Genomic DNA, 9,760 nt, shown 5'->3' on the forward strand with positions numbered 1-9,760 from the left:
ATAACATAAACACAATTTCTTTGTACATGCAAGATGATCAAGGACCTTTCCAAGTAAGGAAGGAACAGATTTGGAGAGAAAATCAAGGGGAATCTAAGCAGAGTTTAAGTATTTCCTAGGTCCTTGACAAGGTACCCACTCTCCTCACCCGCAGACCATGGAGAATAGGGTCCCTAAGAAAATGAAGGCCACTGGACCTACAGTAAAGAAAATCTTGAATCCACTAGAAAGTTTTTTTTAAATATTTTATTTATTTATAAATAAGAGAGAGAGAGAGCGGCAGAGACACAGGCAGAGGGAGAAGCAGGCTCCATGCAGGGAGCCCGACGTGGGACTAGATCCCAGGTCTCCAGGATCACACCCAGGGATGAAGGTGGCGCTAAACCGCTGAGCCACCCGGGCTGCCCCACTTTGCACAATGTGCATAGGCACATCGCAGGCACTCTATATAGGATCCATAACTGTTTATTGAATGAATAGCTAAACCTTATAATGTAGTTTTTCTTCACTTTTGTGGTGATGTGATTGGTAGAATTAAAAATGCAGCATGGCTTTCAGGGAGCTACAGAAGTCTAGATTTGTCAATAATATGATACTTTAGGTTCAATTTACATTTAAGAACATTATCCATATAATGTTTTTAAATACACTCTTTTAAACATGATCACCATAGCTTCAAAACTATTTATATCATGTAATTTTACCAATTAAAATAAAAAACCATTTTTCAAATTAAATCTGATCTTCCATTCTGCTATACTCTTTCAGTAAGTTCAAAAGAACTGGCAGAGGGATGCTGGGTGGCTCAGTGGGTGGGCGGCTGCCTTCAGCTCAGGGTGTGATCCTGGAGTCCAGGATCAAGTCTCACATTGGGCTCCCTGTGTGGAGCCTGCTTCTCCCTCTGCCTGTGTCTCTGCCTCTCTCTCTCTCTCTCATGAATAAATAAATAAAATATTAAAAAAAAAAAAAAAGAACTAGCAGAGAGTCAATCCTGGCAAATATGTGAATCATTCAATTCAGCTTGGTTAGAAGTCAATTCCTTTATGTCCTTCTAGATTGTTAGATTCTCTGATATCTTGTATACTCTGAGGTTGTTGAGGGATATATCTATGGTTTTTGCATTGGTATGGAAGTAGAGAAACACTTGTAAAAATGTCTTAATAGTTGTAGAGGCTGGTGCTTCCATGTTTATCCTTATTTTAACCCAGTGTGTATTCTAGCTAAGAATCAAAGAATCAATTGTGTGGGTCTTTTTAGTTCTGCGATTGTGTATAGATTCACCCTGAGTTATTGATTCAGCCACTCAGCTACCATCATTCCCTTCACAAAGACATTATAAATGCTGCCTAGGACTGGCATTGAAGAACTCCAAAGGTCACCTGAGAACACACAGCATTCTTTTTGCTGAATGTCTGCTGAAATGGGTATGTTTTGCCCTCCCTTACTGGCTCTCTTTGTAATTAGTCATGATTTTTTTTCTTTCTTCAGTATAAACTCATCAATACTCCCAGAAGCTATGAATAAATTCTTATTCATCTAGGTACATTAAATACTCCATACCTAATACAGTGAAACTCAATTAGCATTGCACTTGCTTTGAAAAAAAATAGTGGAAGAAAACTTATTTAAGAAAACATATACAGTTATTTTCTGATGTAATCCTAACTATAATTTGAGCCAGAAACAATATCGGATACAAATCTGTTTTGAAAGCACAAATTCTAAATATTTATGCCTGTTTTTATATCACAGGAAATAGCAGTTACACATTTAGAAACAGACTCTTAGTTTTCCAAATTAGTACTTTCAAAAATATTTGTGTTCAGTGCTGCTTCTTGTGTAAATTACTACTGGATTATCATTCATTTGTTTGTTTATTCCATAATCTAGTTGAAAATCTCTGAGATATGAAAAAGGAATATAATAATTGTTGACTTTGAAGAGCAGTTTTTAAATCCATATTAGGTATATATTTAATATATTACTAAAACTACATTAATATTTACTGATGTCAAAATTGGTTATGTGTTGAATATACACATAAATAGTCATTCTCTTAAAATAGTAACATGGAAAAAAAACTATTGAATATGTCACCTTCTTTTTAATAAGTTTCATGAGAGAGACTTACAAATTATTCTATAGGGTCTTTGCTCTTGGGTTTAATTTAGGTTTTAACTTTCTGGACTACTTGAAAGAATCAGGTTCTTTGTCTTACTAATTTATAAACAAAAATATAAACCTTCATAAGAGATTTGATAAATTCTTCCTTGAAATAATAAAGACTGATACAGTGGTTAATAGTTATATATTGGAGAATGTTTTACCCCTAAGAATGAAAATATTTACCATTATATCTCTAATGATCAAAATTATATTTAATTTCATTGTATTTATTTAGTAAATACTATTCTATATAATCTGGAAAACCAGACTTTTGGTTAAAAAATGATTAAATTGGTTTAAAGGTTCTGGCTATGTCAACTGGTAGTTGACAGAACTTATTTTTACTACTATAAAATGTCATAAATATCAATGAGGACAATATATTTTATTGGCATTAAGCCAGAAAAACTTAGCTGGATCCCTTTGGTATTCATCTTCCACACATTCTATGTTTATCAGATATTTTCTATGGAGCTCCCATTAAAAAATAAAGCACTGCCAACTTTAATTCCATAATGATTTAAGTTTCTATAGAACAAACAATGGCCACCAATTTAATTTTAACTACTGTTGTTCAATTTCAAAGTTCCTTGATATTTGAGTTCTTTTTCTGACATGTTTATGGGTAAATTTGATTAGCATCTTTCTAAGAAGCTTATGTGATTCTGAAAAAAGACATCTTTTCTGAATTCTTATTGCTTGTTATCTATTTCTATTCAATTCATTCCCCTTTAAGTAGTAGGAGTTACAGTTGTTTTAGAAGCAGATTAAGAAGTGAAAATAGTTGTAGAATCAATTCTACAGATTTGGTGCATATTAAATTTTTAAGCAGAAATCAAATGAATGTTTGATAAAATGAGGCATCCCTTCCCTTTCCTGAGTCAGTTTTGGTCTCCAGCTTCCTAACGACTGTAAGTTACTGCCATAGATTGTGGTTTGGAATTTAGACAGAGCAAAATTCCTAATCCATGAAAGAATTAAGCACTTGATTAAAAATCAAGTGACTTTTACTTTAAAGAAATTTTTTTTTTTTTGCCTACACTTTTTCTAAGGTCGTCCTCAACTGTTATTTCTCCTGAGCCAGCAGGCAGATTTGTGAGTCCTGGGAGAAATGTGACAGCCATAGGTAGGGGCGTGTAGACCAGACTGCTGAAAGATTTAGGCAAATCAGTAGCAACTTGTAAAAGAGCCCTGATTAGTTAAATGTATTGTGTTAGATTTACACCTTATGGTTCAAGGTGCAAATTTTGTCCTGTAATACACAAAATTTTGGACAGAGAAGCCAATTTAGGTTAAGCATTTTATAGTGTTTTAGCCATACATAGTCATTCAGAGTGTCAGACCTTCTGCTAATTATGAAAAGTTTCAAGAAATATTTTTCCATCCCAGAGGAAGCTCTATGATGATTTAAGGGTCCCTAAACAAAGTAAGCCTCTTACAATAGCCCCATTAAAAACAAATCATTTGAAATATTTCAACTTCCCTACATAAGTCATACATTTGACCTATTAGATCTTTTCTTATTGCAAATTATATAAATATGGAGATACGTGTTAAAAGTTTTAAAAGAATAACCACAGGAAAACTTTCAGAATAAGAATGTCAAACTTTTAGGCTTTCTTGAAGAGAGCAAGATTATCTTGCCTTGCTTTCAGGTGTTTTCTCACATATTTTAAAAAGCAAAGTGATTAATTTCCATGGCATTTTCAATATGACATTTGTTCTTTAAACACATTTTTTGTTCACTTGAACAAAAGCTGAATTTGATTTGTTGGGAAAATGCAATTAGTAACATGGAATTAAATAGTATTTCAATGCAGGAAAATAGAACATACAATAATTCATTTGTTTTTATTTACATATCTGCTTCTATGTTTATTATGTTATCAATAGCAATGTACTCTTTCCATATATCCTGAGGTTATCTGACCAACATCCTTCCTTCTCTCTTTTAAAAAAATTAACCTGTATTATGATTATTCTATTTATCTTTGACAATGTTTTTTTCAGAGAGCCAGAGGTAAGCTAATGGTACATAGCACTCTCTTAGAGATTGCTATTGGTCTGGAGAGACTATATGGATCAGACTGAAGATGAAGACTTAACATTCCATAATTAGAAGAGAGTTTCTATTTTTTACCATAGGTGAACAGACACATGTTGTCCAGTAGGTACTGGCAGCCATCTTCTGACCAAGACAAAGCCCAAATCAAGACCAAAAGGAAAAAAAAAAACAAAACAAAACACTGAATGGCAGAGAAATGGAATCAGAGCCCTGCTGGTATTGGGCCAAGATTCTGTTGTACCTTTAGATTTCCTTCTTTGTGAGATATGAAACACTAATACATTCAAAATTTCTTTTACTTGTAGCCCAAAGCATCCTAAATTACACATGTAATCTATAAGTTAACTGTGGCATATTTTTAATGTTGAAAATGACAGTTATTGGTTCATCCATTTATTTTAATACTGCAGATAGATTCTACATTCGCCAGGTAAAACAAAAACAGCCTATTTTATTTCTCCAGTGATGTCCGTAGTCTGAGAACTTAAGGCCAGTCACTTACAAAAAGTACAAATGGCACCAAATTCCCACTGCCTCTAGCATAGAGCAGGATACTCTGACAGGAGGTCTTTAGTCACTGGAGATGGACTATTAATAGCGCCTTTTGGACTTGCTAGTCTACTCCTGGATCATCTTTAAGTTTTTTGTTAAGGAGACCTAAGAAAGAGGACCACTCACTCAATGGATAACATATCTGACTATGGATCAAAAGAAGGCTAGGAAGATGTGCTGGATCTCCAAAAAGCATACACAGATCTCCCCTTAAGTACAAGGCATCATAGTGCTCCACCTCTCCACTTCTGCTCTTGTTCATCTTTCAATCACACACCTAACCCTCACTGATTCATAATTCAGTTTTATTACATCAGAAATGTTAGTATACTTTTCATTATTCTATTTCATTGAAAGACCTGCTCCCATTAACGAGAATTAAAAAGCTCAGCTGCCTGATTTTGTTTTGATATCAAGTGAATAATTCACTGAAATTAGACTATCTTTATGACCAAGTCTTACTAAATTGCACTAAATGAGTTCTTTTTTTTTTATTTTTATTTATTTATGATAGTCACAGAGAGAGAAAGAGAGAGAGGCAGAGACACAGGCAGAGGGAGAAGCAGGCTCCATGCACCGGGAGCCCGATGTGGGATTCGATTCCGGGTCTCCAGGATCACGCCCTGGGCCAAAGGCAGGCGCCAAACCGCTGCGCCACCCAGGGATCCCCACTAAATGAGTTCTAATTCACTTTTTCACAAATATACATTTATGCCCAAACATACATACTATCAAAATTCAAACACTTTCAACATGAATATTGCTTTCCTCTTTTACCAAGAAAAGATTATAATATCTTTCAGTAATTCCTCAGTAAAAACAGGCTGACAACTCACTCCTTCCCTATAGGAAAAAAATCATAAAAGGAGTTTTAAGCAATCTTTTCACATAAAAAAATATTTACTGAATACTCTATATTCACAGACATTTTAAGTGTTCAAGTAAATACATGGAGGTACAGATGAACCAGACATGAATCTTGCATTCAAGTGATTCAAATAGACTAGTAGATTTTAAGTGAAAATTACCAACATCAAAAGAGAAGTACAGAAAAAGTAGAAGATGACAAGTGAAGAGGGAAAAAGCATTTGCAGCTTGGAAAAGGATTAAACTTATAAGATGATACTTTGACTAATTTTATTTTATCTTTTACAAAAAGGTAAAGTCATTCTACATGTGTAAGGCAATAAATAAAAGATTAAGGGTGACTTTTTTTTAAAGAATGGGAGTCATACATCAAGAGTCAGATGCTATACTGACTGACCCAGCCAAGAACCCTGAGGGTGATTTATTTTTAAAGATAGGTAAATACTAATTGCCAAAGAGATGTATCAGAAATTGGCTTTTTTAATCACTGTTTAAACTAGACATCTGAAAGTATTATTTCTACTTCTTTGTCTTGAGAATGTCTTGTATTCCAAAAATCTGTTAAAAATAGGAAGTTTCTGATAAAGTAGAGTACCCTAGAATGTTAGCCATTGTCTAACCTGGATCTCTTAGAAACATCTTTGAATGTATTCTAGCTTATGAAAACTGAGGTCAGAAGACATCTTTAAATTGCTGCCAAAAAAATCATCAACCCAGAATATTCTGTATCCTGTAGAACCAACCTTCAAGAATGAAGAAAAATAGTAATTTTCAGCTTTTAAAAAACGGTACAATTTTCACCAGGAGACATGTACTACAAGCAAGGCTAAGTTCACTGAAAGAATATGTGACCAGGTGGAAACTCAAATCTTCAAGAAATCTGAAGGACATTGAAAATGATACTTGTGTGGATAAATTCAAAAGACTATTATTCTATTTAAATTTAATTAAAATAAATGCAACTGTTTAAAAAATTAAAATATTGTTTTGTGAGGTGTATCACTTCCCAACTCTAATATGCTAATTCTTATGTAACTCTATATAGCATAAGAGGTAGGTCAAATGGACCTATACAGTAATCAGATTTCTAATGTGAAGTAGTACAATATTAACTCTATGTATACTGTGAGATTTTAAGGATCTACATCCCTACAATTACCACTAAAAAACTGTGAAGTGGCATAAGTGAAAACATAGATAAGTTAAAACTAAATTTGAATACACACTTAATAATTCTAAACAAGGCAAGAAAAAAATGAAAAAGAGCAAAATAACAACAATGGAAACAAAAAGAAAAATAGAGAAGGCAAAAAACAAATAGTGAAATTGTAGACCTAAATACAACCATATCAATAATTAAGTCCTAATTGACTAAGGGCTCCAATTAAGACCCATAGATTATCAAAATGGATTTAAATAAACAAACATATGAAACCCAACTCTGCTGTTTTCAAAATTTACACTAAATAAAGGCATACTTCATTTCACTGTGCTTTGTTTTATTTTGCTTTACAGAAAATCAAAGTTTGTTGCAACACTGCATTGAGCAAGTCTATCAGTGCCATTTTTCCATCACTTGCTCACTTCATGCCTCTGTGTCACATTTTGGTAATTCAATATTTCAAACGTTTCCATTATTATTATTATATTTGTTTTGGTGACCTGTAATCAGTGATCTTTAATGTTGCTATTATAATTGTTTTGGGTGCCATGAACTGTGCCCACATAAGACAGTGAACTTAATACATGTGTATGTTCTGATTGCTCCACCACCTAGCCATTCCTCCATTTATCTTCCCCAACTCAGGTCTCACTATTTCCTGAGACAAAACAATTTTGAAATTAGGCCAATTAATAGCCCCACAATGGTCTCTAAGTGTTCAATTGAAAGGAAGAGTTTCATTTCTCTCACTTTAAATCTAAATCTAGAAATGATTAAGTTTGTTGAAGCAGGCATGTTGAAAGCTAAGTTCGGCCAAAAGCTAGGCATTTTACATTAGTTAAATTCTAAATGCAAAAGCAACATTTTAAAAGAAATTAAAAGTGCTACTCCAGTGAACACACACATGATAAGAAAGTGAAACAGCCTTATTGCCGATATGGAGAAAGTTTTCATGATCTGGATAGATCAAACCAGCCACAATATCCCTTTAAGCCAAAGCCTAAACCAGAACACATCCCTAACTCTCTTCAATTCTATGAAGGCTGAGAATGGTGAGAAAGCTGCAGAATAGTCTGAAGCAAGCAGAGGTTGGTTCATGGGGTTTAAGGAAAAAGGACATCTCCATAAATTAAAGTGCAAGGTGAAGCAGCAAGTGCTGTTGTACAAGCTGTAGCAAGTTATCCAGAAGATATAGCTGAGATAATTTATGAAGAAGGCTACACTAAACAACATGTTTTCATTGTAGGTGAACTGTTGATGCCATCTAGAACTTTCCAAGCTAGAGAGAAGTTAAAGCTTGGCTTCAAAGCTTCTAAGGACAAGATGACTGTCTTATTAGGGGCTAGTGCAGCTGATGACTTCAAAGTTGAAGCCAACACTCATTTACCATTCTGAAAATCCTAGGGTCCTTAGGAAATATGCTCACTTGACTCTGTCTGTGCTCTATAAATTGAACAATAAAGCCTGGATGACAGCACATCTGTTTGTAACATAGTTAATTGAATATTTAAGCCCACTGTTGAGACCTACTGCTCAGAAAAAAAAAAAAAAAAAAAAAAAAGATTTATTTTAAAATATCACTGCTCTGGATGCCTAAGTGGGTCAGTGATTGACCATTTGTCTTTGGCTCAGGGCGTGATCCTGGGGTCTCAGGATCGAGTCCCACATTGGGATCCCCATAGAGAGCCTGCTTCTCCCTCTATGTCCTTGCCTCTCTCTGTGTCTCTCATGAATAAATAAATTAAATCTTTTAAAAAAATCACTACTCATTGACAATGCACCTGATCACCCAAGAGGTCTGATGAAGATGCCCACAGAGACTAATGTTGTTTTCATGCTTATTAACACAACATTCACTCTGTAGCCATTAGATCAAGGAGTAATTTTAACTTTCAAGTCTTATTATTTAAGAAATGTATTTTATAAAGCTCTAGCTGCCATAGACAATGATTATTCTGATGAATCTGGGAAAAGTAAATCAGAAACGCTTTAGAGACAATTCGCCACTCTAGATGCCATTAAGATCCTCTATGACTCATGCAAAGAAGTCAAAATATCAATATAAACAGGACTTTGGAAGAAGTTGAAACCAACCCTCATGGATGACTTTGAAGTGTTTAAGATTTCTGTGGAGAAAGTAACTAGATGTGATAAAGCAAGAGAATAGAAGTGGAGCTTAAAGATGTGACTGAATTGCTGCAATCTTATGATAAAACTTTAATGAATGATGAGTATCTTCTTATGAATGAGCAGAGAAAGTAAATTCTTGAGATAGAAACTACTCCTGGTAAAGTGCTGTGATGATTGTTGAAATGACAACAAAGGATTTAGACTATTGCCTAAACTTAATTGATAAAGCACCTACAGAATTTGAGGGGGATTGACTTTAATTTTGAAAAGAGTTCTACTCTGGGTAAAATATTAGCAAGTAGTATTGCATACTACAGAAAAATCACCTGTGAAAGGAAGAGTCAATTGATGTGGCAAACTTCATTGTCTTATTTTAAGAAGTTGCCATAGCCACCCTCACCTTCAGCAACCCCCACAATGATCAATCAGCACCATCAATATCCCAGGCAACACCCTCCACCCACAAAAAGATTATGAATCACTGAAAGCTCAGATGATGATTAGCATATTTTTAGCCATAAAGTATTTTTAATTAAGGTATACACATTGTTTTTTAGAGATAATCCTATTGCACACGTAATAGACTACAATATAGTATAAATATAATTTTTATATTATTTTTTATAAAATATAAAAAATTATTTTAATTTGCTTTGCTGTGATACTCACTTTATTCTGGTGGTCTGGAACTGAAATTGCAATATCTCCAAGTTATGCCTATGTTAAGAAACAAATCAGTTGAAAGTAAGTAAATGGAAAATCAATGTCCCAATAAACAGTCGATATAGAAAATTTGTAATAGCTATAATAATATATTA

General features: G+C 33.9%; 1 pseudogene; it reads left to right on the forward strand.

Moving 5' to 3' along the window:
• Window positions 1-7,515: 7,515 nt before the first annotated feature.
• On the forward strand, window positions 7,516-9,446 carry LOC111098206 (annotated as a pseudogene).
• The last annotated feature ends 314 nt before the right edge of the window (window positions 9,447-9,760 follow it).

This window comes from Canis lupus, chromosome 12, assembly GCF_011100685.1.
Source record: "Canis lupus familiaris isolate Mischka breed German Shepherd chromosome 12, alternate assembly UU_Cfam_GSD_1.0, whole genome shotgun sequence".
Lineage (NCBI taxonomy): Eukaryota > Metazoa > Chordata > Mammalia > Carnivora > Canidae > Canis > Canis lupus.